Source organism: Anastrepha obliqua, chromosome 5, assembly GCF_027943255.1.
Source record: "Anastrepha obliqua isolate idAnaObli1 chromosome 5, idAnaObli1_1.0, whole genome shotgun sequence".
Taxonomy (NCBI): Eukaryota; Metazoa; Arthropoda; class Insecta; order Diptera; family Tephritidae; genus Anastrepha; species Anastrepha obliqua.
Window position 1 is genome coordinate 30,897,223 of NC_072896.1, and position 11,905 is coordinate 30,909,127.

Sequence of the window (11,905 nt, forward strand, 5' to 3'; positions counted from 1 at the left end):
ACAGCGTGTATCGCAGGCGATGTAAGAAAGAGCTGTATAAGATGTACGGCGCCATAGACATAGCGCAGCTTATAGGGGTCCAGCGGCTTCTTGGTTAGGTCATGTCGTCCGAATGGATACAAACGCATCGGCTCTAAAAGTATTCGACGCGGTATCAGCACGTGGTAGCAGAAGAAGAGGAAGACCTTCTCTGCGTTGGAAAGATCAGGTGGAGAAGAACTTGGCTTCACTTGGTGTGTCCAACTGGCGCAGGTTAGGCCGAGAAAGAAGCGACTGACGCGCTTTTTTAAACTCAGCGTCAATCAAGAAGAGGAGAAGATTTATAAAATCGAATGCATTTCCAAAAGATATAAGGCAGTAATCATGACCTACATCATACCCACATGCAATAATTATTCCAGTTAGAATAAAAAATATCATCAACTTTTTTTTTTGTTTTTTGTTAGCTACAGATCGCTTGATATTATTTAGTTAATATTAATATTCAATATTACTTTCATTTGTTGTTGGAACCATTCATCATGCTTCATCACTCTCAGCTCCACGATCATCCGGTAAGAAATCCAAATGTGAAGACAAGAAGCGTATATTTAAAATTTGCCTTAAGGGGGAACACCACTGTGAGCGCCTGAAAATTAAGTGATTTTCATGAATTTTTTTTTATAAGTAGGGATGATTATTTGAGGATCAGACAAATTATAATTTATTTAACATGTATTCAACTATACTGACACACATTTTTATTAAAAAATATAAAAAATTACAATTGTTATTAATATTAATGCAATGACGTCATAAAAAACTGATGCACCCTGGTGGCCACGATACAGAGGTGAAAAATCATCTGCAAGCAAAAAACCAAAAAAAAATCTTAGTCTATACATCAATCGCTATCGTCGTAGGAGGCGCTTTTTTTAATTTTTTTTTGAGAAAATGGTGCAGGAGGGCTTGAAAAATGTTAATTTTTAGAATTTTTAAAAATTGTTATGTACGACTGTAGGCAATACTTGTACAAAAATTAAAAAAAAAATTTAAATCGGTTCATACGTCTTCGAGAAATCGAGGACACTGTGTTCGGAAAAGTCGTTGTGAGAAAAACGCGTTTAAAGTTTTCATTGGCCTTTGTAACTCACTACCTGCACTTATTGCATTGGGTATAACTTCGTCAGTTTTCAAGATTTTAAGTTAAACTTTTTTTAACATATTTTTGAATATATTTACTTTAAGTAAATGCACAAAAAAATCGATTTTTTTGTAAAATCACAGTGGTGTTCCCCCTTAACACATTTTCTCTTTAAGCTTCACCAGCTTGTGCCTTCAAACCAAAGACTTAAGCTACGAACTTGACCAGTCATGCTTCTCATTTATGTGGCCAATTGTTAAGCTTCTGTTAGCTAAATTAATCAAAATGAACTTATTTCATATAATTGATTAATTAACGATCTTATTGTGAGTAAGTTATTACGATAACCAGCAAAAATAAATCTTTTTGCCAAAGCTATGACGCAAGAGGAAATTTTCATATTCTACACATTTTGTTTCATACCAAAATTTTTGCATTTTGCGGTTGAATCGCACCATTTTCGTTGCCATAAATAATTTTATAGCCGATATTTCACTTCCATTTTGTTACTCAGAACTTGTTGCTTAAGGCGTTGGTAATTACAGACATTAACCGCAATATGCGTCATTTTTGCATATTAATAAATATGTTTCTGCACTCGCATAAAATTGTTATTAATTCCCAAAAGAAAACAATTGCCAAAAAGTACACTTAAATGCCATGTTCTCTGCCACAAGGTACACAATATTTTTGTTTTAGTCTTTTTCAACTTACAGTGATTGCGGTGGAGTGATTTTTTTCTCTTAATAAGAAAACAAAATAAATTAAATAATAAAAGGATTAAGTAAATTAAAAAGAATTTGCCATTCCTCCAATGTGCGTGTGCGTAAATATTAATGAACGGGAGTTTAAAAATAAAAAAAAAAATCTCATTAAAAATGCACGTTTTGCAGAGGCGAAGTAGCACACTGGGTATACGAAATGTGTAGCTTTTCTGTCTCATGCATTTATTGTAGAGATGTATTTCGACTGCCGGCAACAAAGCCTTCGCCATGCAAAATGCGCTGACGCAGTTACTAAGGACTTGTTTATTCAGGGCAACAATTAAATATGCAAATTATTTGGGCAAACCTTTATAGTGTAAGTCCCCTGTCTCATAGGAGTTTTGCAGCAATTTATTTGCTCCTCTTTTCTTTTCCTCGGAAGGAGTGGCAGCTAGTGTTATTAAATGTCACATGTAGCATAATTATTTATAATTATTTTTCCTTTCAATACATAAATAAACATTTAATATTTTTTTTAAATTAAAAATTAAACTTTAGACTCTAATTTGCTTTCAAAGAAGGGAAAGCAAAAATATTCGCCATTTTTCTCGGCACCATATTTTGAATTATTTTAATTACGAATTAATTCAATCACAAATTTAATCACATATTTTCTCTGATATTTTGGTACTACCCCTGTTTAGGAAAGTCAAGCGAGTTGACTAGTATTTTTAAGTCTTACTGAATAAATAAATATAAAAAAAAACAAGTGCGTGTAGCGTGGTACACATAACAGAAGTGAAACTTTCAAGGCAGACAAAGAAAGAGGGAGAGACCCGAGAGTGAATGAGAGAGACAGAGAGAGAGAGAGAGAGAGAGAAAGAATATATATCTAAATATCAGGCCAGTCCATAAGTTCGTGGCAAGAGGCATATTTTGTATTTTTTTTATAAAAGTGGTAAAAATGCAACAACTGCTGCTGCAAAAATAAACACTGTTCACGGAGAGGATACCGTGAGTGTAAGGACTGCGCACAAGTGGTTTTCAAAATTCCGAAGTGGTAACTGCGACGTGGAGGATGCCCCGCGTGCTGGTCGTCCTGCAGTCTTTGACTCCGACGCCTTGCTCGAACTCTTGGAAGCTGTGCCAAATTTGTCAGAGGTTAAATTCATCGCATGGAACAGTTCACAGGCACCTGGTTCAGTTGGGAAAGGTTTCAAAGTTGGGAAAATGGGTTCCCCATAGACTTTCCGTCGCCAACCTTCAGCAGAGAGTGAATGTGTGTTCTCAACTGCTGCAACGGCTTGAAAATGAAGGTTTTTTGAACCGTATCGTATCGTATCGTTTCAATAATCCTGTTAGCAATCGCCAATGGTTAGATAAAGAAGAAACACCAGAACCGACCTCTAGAGATGGCCTTCACCCCCAGAAGATTATCCTGTCTATTTGTGTGTAATGGCCGGTATTTTTTATTATGAACTTCTGGAACCAAACCAGAAGATAACTGCTGATTATTATTCCCATCAGCTATCAAACCTGAATGAGGCACTTAAATCAAATCGACCGCCTTTATTGAATAGACGCAAAGTTTTGATTCACCACGACAACGCAAGACCTCATACCGCAAGGCAAACATTAGGCAAGCTGAACGAGCTCGGATGGGAGCTAATGCCGCATCCACCATACTCGCCGGCTATTGCAGCTTGTGATTATGACTTTTTCCGTGGACTTAAATCCCATATGAGTAACAAGAACTACTTCTCAAAAGAAGCTATAAAAAGGGATATCGAAGCGTATTTTGGCTCCAAGGACAAAAAATTGTTTGAGCAGGGAATTAAAAATTCGCCTAAACGTTGGGAAGACATTGTAAATAATGAAGGAAAATATAATATTGGTGATAAATAAATACTTTAAACATCTTTTTTATTAATTTTAAAACCACCTTTAAAAAACGCACGAACTTATGGACTGACCTGATATAAATAAATTCACTACATTTGCAGAGAATACAAATAGACAAAATTTACAAAAAACGGAGAAGGTCGACCGGTGTAGGTAAACTCAGGGCACCAACCGTGGCAACAACGCGCACTACTCCGAGTGTTTATCACCCGCACAAACGCAGTGATTCCACAACGATCCTACCGCAGCAACGGCACAAATTACCGCAAGGCGATACCAATAAATCCGACGTCGGAATGGATAGCAATTTATAGTACCCACAAGCATTAGCCAGGAAACGGAAATAAGCGCCAGAAAGTAACACTAGAAAAAAACGCCAAAGAAATTGGGACGAAAAACGCACCAAACAGTAGGCATCAAGGAAATATAACGCCAAAAAGTAGGCACCAAAAATATATTTCCTATAAGTTTGCACCAACAAACAAGCGCCAAAAAGTAGGCAGCGTTATTTCTCACTATAAATTAACAACCACAAGGAAAAACTCGGAAAAATTGCCTAAAGTGTATCTAAGATATATATAGGGTATAGCTCTCTCTCACCTTTTCCTCAATATTATATCATTTTTCTCTCTCGTGGAACGAAAATGCTCAAAACGTGGCATGGCCTTGAAATTTTTCTCTCCATTCTCGCTCGTCCATCGACGCCTAAAAGGTTTCACTTCAAAAATAATAAATCAGTTCGTTGTTTGATTCAGATTGTACCCTTTTTGGTCTTTTGCCAAGTTTCTCCTTCTAGTAGTGGTGTGCGTCTTCATGTTGATTCGCAAATGAAGGGACCTACAGTTTTAAGCAAACCCCAAAAGGCAGATGGTCCTTTATGAGAAACTTTTTCATGGGAGAATACATTTGGAGATTCGAATCTACGCACTTCTGAATGGTAGTCACGCTGCAACCCATTCGACTACTGCGGGCTACAATACTCATTGTATAGCATGCCCCCTTATTCACAAGTTTTCACAATTTATTAGTTTATTATTTAATTTTAATCATTTTTTCATAAAATTACAGGTTAACACGTTTCGAATTTTGTACAAATTAAAAAAAAAGTGTGATCAAAATTTCAAACATCAAACTATAACCCACTTCCTTGATCTCGTTTCCCCGCTTTAAAAATAATGCCAATCTGTGCCCATACAAATTGTTTTTTGGTTTTTTTGCATCGCAGAAGATGACGTGTTTTCAAATGGTTCTTTTTTATTTAAATTTTTCCAAATTCAAGTCTTTCCTCAATGTTGTTTTTTTTTTGTTTTTTTTTAAGATGCGTAGAAATTTTTCTCTTATATTTAAGCCTTCCGGAATAAGCTGACCATGACCATTTTCTAAGTATTAGGTTAAGTAAGGTTGATGTGGCTAGCTAAAAGTCATCACTTAGACCTATTGGTTCTTGGTGTTATTTTCTTAGTGCACTAGAGTGGCAATTTAGGTTCAGTCAGCTGGTTACTTTAGATGAAGAAGTTCCAGTAGTATAAACTTATCTAAGGGCGGTAGTATATTTCATGGCCACACAATCTTTGAAAGGAGTTTTGTGAGCACAGTTTTCACGCTCAAGCCGCAAAAATTGATCCATTAATATAACAACTGATTTCGCTTTGTGTTCTTTCACAGTTTCTAAGGTATAAAATTCTTCGTTTCTTTGATTTCATTCAATTCCTTTCTACGTGGCATGTGATATTGCAGTCAACTTTGCTCAAAGAGTGTTACACTAGCAGAAAAGTCTAAACGAAACTGCTTATAATTTATAAGTTCGTACAATTCCTCTCACAAGCAAAAGCATTACCTTTACTCCTGGAACTTATAATAATTCTCTGGAGATATCAACACAAGTTTATTGCTTGGCTTTGAAAACGAAAAATTTCAATTGTGTAATATCTCCTATTCAGCGAGACTATCATTTGCAGCCATACTACTTAGTTACATGAGCTTATAAATAAATTTGTAAGTAGATTTTTTTTAACAGTAAAAAACTCGACGAGTTTATAATGATTTAAAACACTGTAAACCGAGGAGCCTCCAGCTTGTCTCTTGTGACTTGTACTTGAGTTAGTTTGTTCTCTACACTCTGCTCTGAATCTAAATAATAATAATCGGACCAAAAATATAATAATTTTTATAAACCCTTGTTGCCTGTGAGTGATACTGGGAACTATAGTAACCCTTCAGTAACATTTCTTTGAGAAGAACAAAAACGGGCCATCCTCAATTCCTTTGAACATAAATTTATTGTATACTTACTTTAAATTTTGTGGAATCTGACGATGAATGAGTTGTTGCTAGATTTAGAGAAGAGGAGTATCCAAGTTGTGGCCTACGTGGACTGTGTTGCAATATTATTAAGTGGAAAGTTTCCAGATACTCTCTGTAGTCTAATACAGGGTACTCTAAAAGTCGCAGATACTTGGGCTAAAACATGTGGCTTAAGCCAAAACAGAGCTATTGTTAGCAAGAAACTATTAAACTCCTACCTTCCAACTCCCGATAGTAGAAGTTATGGTTCTCTTAGTCAGTGATAGTGCTAGATACCTTCGCTTAATCCTAAGTAAGATACTTTCATGAAAGCTGAACTTTCTGTTGTGGTAAAGAAGGCTGCTACAGTGCTCTGCTCCTGCACAAAGAACAGTAGACTTAAAATGCGGTCTATGCCTCAAGATAGTTCACTAGCTTTATATAGAGCTATTTTAAGGCCAAAGATGGCCTGCGGAATTCTAGTCTGGTGGTCAACTCTTGACAAGAAAACTTTGAGACAATCATCAATGCTTAAAAGGAATAACAAGAAGCATTCGCGTATTCTCAGGATGTTTCTTTGCATTTCCGTTACCACTGACTTTTACGACTCGCTGGACTTACACAGGTAACAGGCCATATACGATCAAATTTCCATCTCGGGATGATTGGGAAAATGGTTTAGTATTTTATGAAAATGGATTCAAAATATATACTGATGGTTATAAACTCAACGATCAGGTGGGAGGCGGTGTCTATTCGGATACTATGTATAGGCATCATGTCTATTTGGATAAAGGGTTTTCCAATAAGAGTTGTTATTCCCGTAAAAGATCAATGGTTACGTTGCCTTTGTTGCACGTAGCACCATCCTGTTGAAAATAAACGTTGTCGAGATCAATACCATCTAATTCCGGCCATAAAAAATCTTTAATCATCGCTCGATAGTGCAATCCATTCACCTTAACTGTTGTTCTAGCTTCATTTTCGAAAAAGTAAGGTCCTATGACTCCGCGGGACTATAAACTGCACCAAACAGTCACACGCCGAAAATAGAGAGGCTTTTCAATAATAACTCTTGGATTTTCTGAGCCCCAGATCCAACAATTTTGCTTGTTGACGAAGCCACCGAGGTGTGGAAATGGGCCTCATCTCTCAAGATGATTTTTCGATGGAATTCCGGATAATTTTCATGCATTTCAACGACCCAATCAGCAAAGACACGACTTTGTTGATGATCGGCCGGCTTGAGTTCTTGTGTTAACTGGACTTTATAAGCCTTAAGACCCAAATCTATATACAAAATACAGTGTATTGACGTTTGTGGAATGCCTTAATCCAAAGAACGACGGGGAATGGACAAATCTGGGTTTTCTTCAACACTTTCGGCTACAACAGCAATATTTTCGGCTGTTCTTGAGCGACGTGCACGGGTTTTATTCCCCACATCTCTAACTTGTCCAAACAGCTCGAATTTGTTCACCAATTTCTGTATTGCGCTCCGACAAGGTGCTTCACGATGACCCAAAAGTGTTCGAGTTTAACGAACCGTCTCTGCCAAATTTTCACCATTTGTATAGTGAATTTTAATACTTTCAATGCGTTGTTGAACCGAGTATCATTCCATTTTTATTAATGGCATAGTTTCTACTTGTCAAATATCAAAAAATGACAGCTTCAAAATTGACCATATATCGAAATAGCGGGCTATTGAAAATAACACCTGTTACTGGAAAACCCTTTACTTTTCCGTTTACCTGATCATTGCAGTGTATTACAAGCTGAAGTTTCAGCGATTAAAGAATGTCTCTTAGAATAAATAAATACGCAATTATAGTCAGTTATATCTACATGCGAGTATATTTCGATAGTCAGGCAGCTCTGAAATCGCTTCAACCCTGGAAACACTCTTCGAAAACAAAGGACAGATTATTATGAATAATTAATAATTAGCGCAAAGCTTTTCTCTATAACTCTACTCTAGCTGCCGGGCCACAGTAGCATTGTAGGTCGCACAGGCACAGGCAGCTGGATGAGTTAGCTAGACTGTCCACTACGCTCCAAATTACTCAAGACAAGGTTGATATATCCATGCCCTTACCAACATGTAAGTTACGAATAGATAAATACTCCTTAATTATTGCCAACAATCGCTCGAGACAGTTTCATACCTGTTGCAATAGGAGTCAGACATGGCTGGAATGGGATATGGGTGGCACTAATAGTCTGCTTAAGTTTAATAGGAAACACATAAGAATATTAGTATGAATCCTGTCTGGACACTATTTTATAGCAAGGCATGCCAATATAATAGGGACAACATATTTTAATGGTGAACAGCACAGGCAGTCAGGATGTGGGAGACGAAGAGACAGTTGAACACCTTCTATGCGGGTGCACAGAGCTGAGTAGAAGAAGATTGAAATTGCATATTTAAAATTAGCAAGACTAGATTTATAAAGAGGAGGAGAGGAAAAAAATATCAGAAACATTTCGATTAATGCCTTCGCGCCAATGATACATATGTTCCCATACTATCACTAAAACTTACCTACCCTCTTCGGTAGACTTCCACCCCAGGATCGCTTTTGCACTGCATCGAGGGTGGAGCTGTGATTGTGGCTATCAAGCAGAAAAGAAACTTGCATCCAGGCTCTCTATCTATGAAGTTGGGAGGTTATACTTCGCTGACAATCACCTTTATTTTCGTTATGAAGTAGATGGAACTTGGAAAGTGTGTTATAATGTCATGTGCAAGACAGTCATGCACAGTCTGTGTATGATATGGTCGTGAGTCGTTAACTGAAGCACCTGTAATTTTCGTCGGTACGCTGACCTGCTCTGCCACACTGTTTCATGTTCAATTCTTCACTTGTTGGGAAGTTCAGTAAGACAACCACTTTATATAACCCAACTTAGCCGGCTATAAAATTATACTCGATGACAAGCATAAATGGCCATTAGAACTCATCTTTAAGATAGTCAGATTGGTGACTATTGACATTTTTCGGTCACCACATCAACTCGCTCTCAAATGAGACACAAAAAAGCGCATTCAATTGATGTCACCAACATAAACTGTACTCACTTGACAGCATTACACGCAACGGTCATAGCAAATTATGCACACCAAAGTGTTAGTGTCGCCAAAGTACACAAGTACATGCGTATGTAGGTATGGACATATAGCAGGCAGCAGCGACAAGGCGGTGATTAATGATCACACACGAAGATGTGCAACACAAGACGAACGCGCCCCACAAATGAATACACGCCGGGTATACTTTACTCACAATTCAACACTTTATGCCACCAACATATCAAAGAATGAAAAAACGTAAAACTAAAAACCAAAAAAATCTCTATAACAACAAATGACTTTTTTCTTTCGCTTTTGTTGCAAAGTGTTGGTTGCTAATTTATAAACAACGAGGCGTTTTTCAATTTATTTACTCACTTATGTTTCCTTTATTTTATTTGTCACATGCAGCTTAAGCGGACGTCGCAAGCTGTAGGCGTGTGTGCAAGTGGGCGGACGAAAAGATGTATGGAATGGGTTGGGATGGGATGGTTGTTCGTTAACCGTTAGCTGCATACACACACGCACACATGTAGCTTGAGCTCATCAATCTTGCTGCCAACAATGAAGGTGGGTACAATAACAAAAAATAATTAAAGTAAAAAGAGTGCATGAGATATGGGACAGAGACGGATAAGTTGAAAGATAAGTATAAATAAGTATGAAAGTTACAACAACAAAGCGGCGTGTGTAAAACAAAAAGTCTATCACAACAACAATTCGCCTTTATATTGGATTTTTGCGAGACAGCGGCAGACATTTCGGTGCCAGATGGTATCGGCACATCTGCTTGGCAACGCACAAAATTGTGTAGGTTTGTCGCTTAAGTCTTTAGCTTCAATGGCTCATAATTGATTTGGGTTACCAACGAACGTGTGATGGATTCATTTTGAAATAAAGTAGATTTAAAAAGTTTACATATTTTGCCACGAATTTGGCAACTAGACCAGCTGAAATGTAATATATTTAATTTTAATAGATAAGTGTGTGTGTATGTATGAATGGAGGCAAAAATTTGGATTGCAATGCTTTTATTTAGCACTACCTAACAACTCTTTATTGCAATTAATGGTTCATTTGGTGCATTAACCTTTATGATATTACCAGATAAGCAAGTTCATTTGGAAAGAAACGACAACTATGGTGAAATGCTTTTTTTTCGCGTCGAGTTTAAATGCACCTCTCTTTAAGAGAAATTTCACAATGTAAAGTAACGTATTGGCAAGATTAATAATAATAATAAAATACAGGGTTGCCAATATTCGGCGAATCCATCTGGCAACCTTGTATCTTTTGACAGAGACGTCAGATCACTTAATAAAAATACCGCGTTGGAAGCGTCAGTCCATGCAGATTTTTATCATGGAACAGTACACGCCACGCGAGCGCTCCCAAATTGTTGAAATTTACATTCATCAAAAGAAGTCAATTGTGAAAACTCAACGTGCGTATAAAAAATTAAATAATGTGAAAAGTGCGTCTTCTAAGAACACCATTAAATGTTTGTATGAAAATTTTTCGACTGGTGATGCTCTTCCTAATCCAAAGAGGCCAAATTGCTCTTGTACGGACCAGTGTTGAGACGTCGCCAAGGACATCCCAAAATCGCCATTCTCAGCAGTTGGGCATTGCTCAAACCACTTTACAACGAATTATCCGCATTGATTTGCATTTATTCCCGTATAAGATTCAATTGACGTAAAGATTGTTGCCTGCGGACAAGCCTCGTCGATTGGAATGGGCCCAAAAAACACATGGGTCCGTCGAATATCGGCAACCCTGTACACAAAACTCAACACAACACAGAAGAATTTAACAAAACATAGCATTACACAACATAATTGAACATAACATAACATAATCTAGCATTTTGTAACATAACACATAATAGCCTAACATGCACAACATCACATAATATGGCATAGTTGGCATTAACTTATCATAGCAAAACATAACTTAAGCAAAACATAACATAAGCCAAACATAAGATAACAGTAAACCAACCAAAATAAACACAACATAAGACAACTGAATAGCACAAAACATTAGAGAACAATAATAAACGTGACGAAACACAACATAACACAACTCAAAATCCCATAGCAGAACATAACATAATTTTACAAAACTTAAATTTACATATGCATTACTTCCCCTTTTTTTAAGTCAGGAGATGTAAGTCAAAATGTCTGAAACATCATCAAAGGTGCCGTCGTTCCATTGTATGTGGGGCATGCTCCCACTAACACTATAACATTGCTCCTCCTCTGCTGATTTCCACCCTGGAACCGCGTTAGCATTTCTTCAAGGTGCAGCCGCGTTTATGTCTATTGACACAACAGGTTCCTGCGTCCAGGTTCCGCTTCTGTGGACGTATGGAGATTTTACACCATCGATATTCACTCCTCCCACTGTCTTCGAAAGCGGTTGTGGGAGGAATGAAACATCGGAGAATATACAATAGTCCGACCCTGACAAACTATTGTCTTGTCTTCAGTTTGGTACTGTTGTGAGTGTTTGACTCAAGCCTCAGTGTTTGTCGTTGGTTTGTCTAAAACAGTTTATCTCCACTTTCCACCTGCTAGCAAAGGTACTAAAAACTTTCTAATAAACGAATGGAATTTATATTTATAAGGTTGTTTTGTATTTTGTATTTTTTGCCTTTTTTTTCTCCTAAGAACTGTCGAATTATGACTTAGCTGGATGAAACACATTGCATAAAAAATAACCTAGCTGGTCTTTCTCCCTAATTAATTTAATATTTTAATAGTATTGAATACTTAATCTATAGTTCTGCTTCTACTGCTGCTGCCGCTG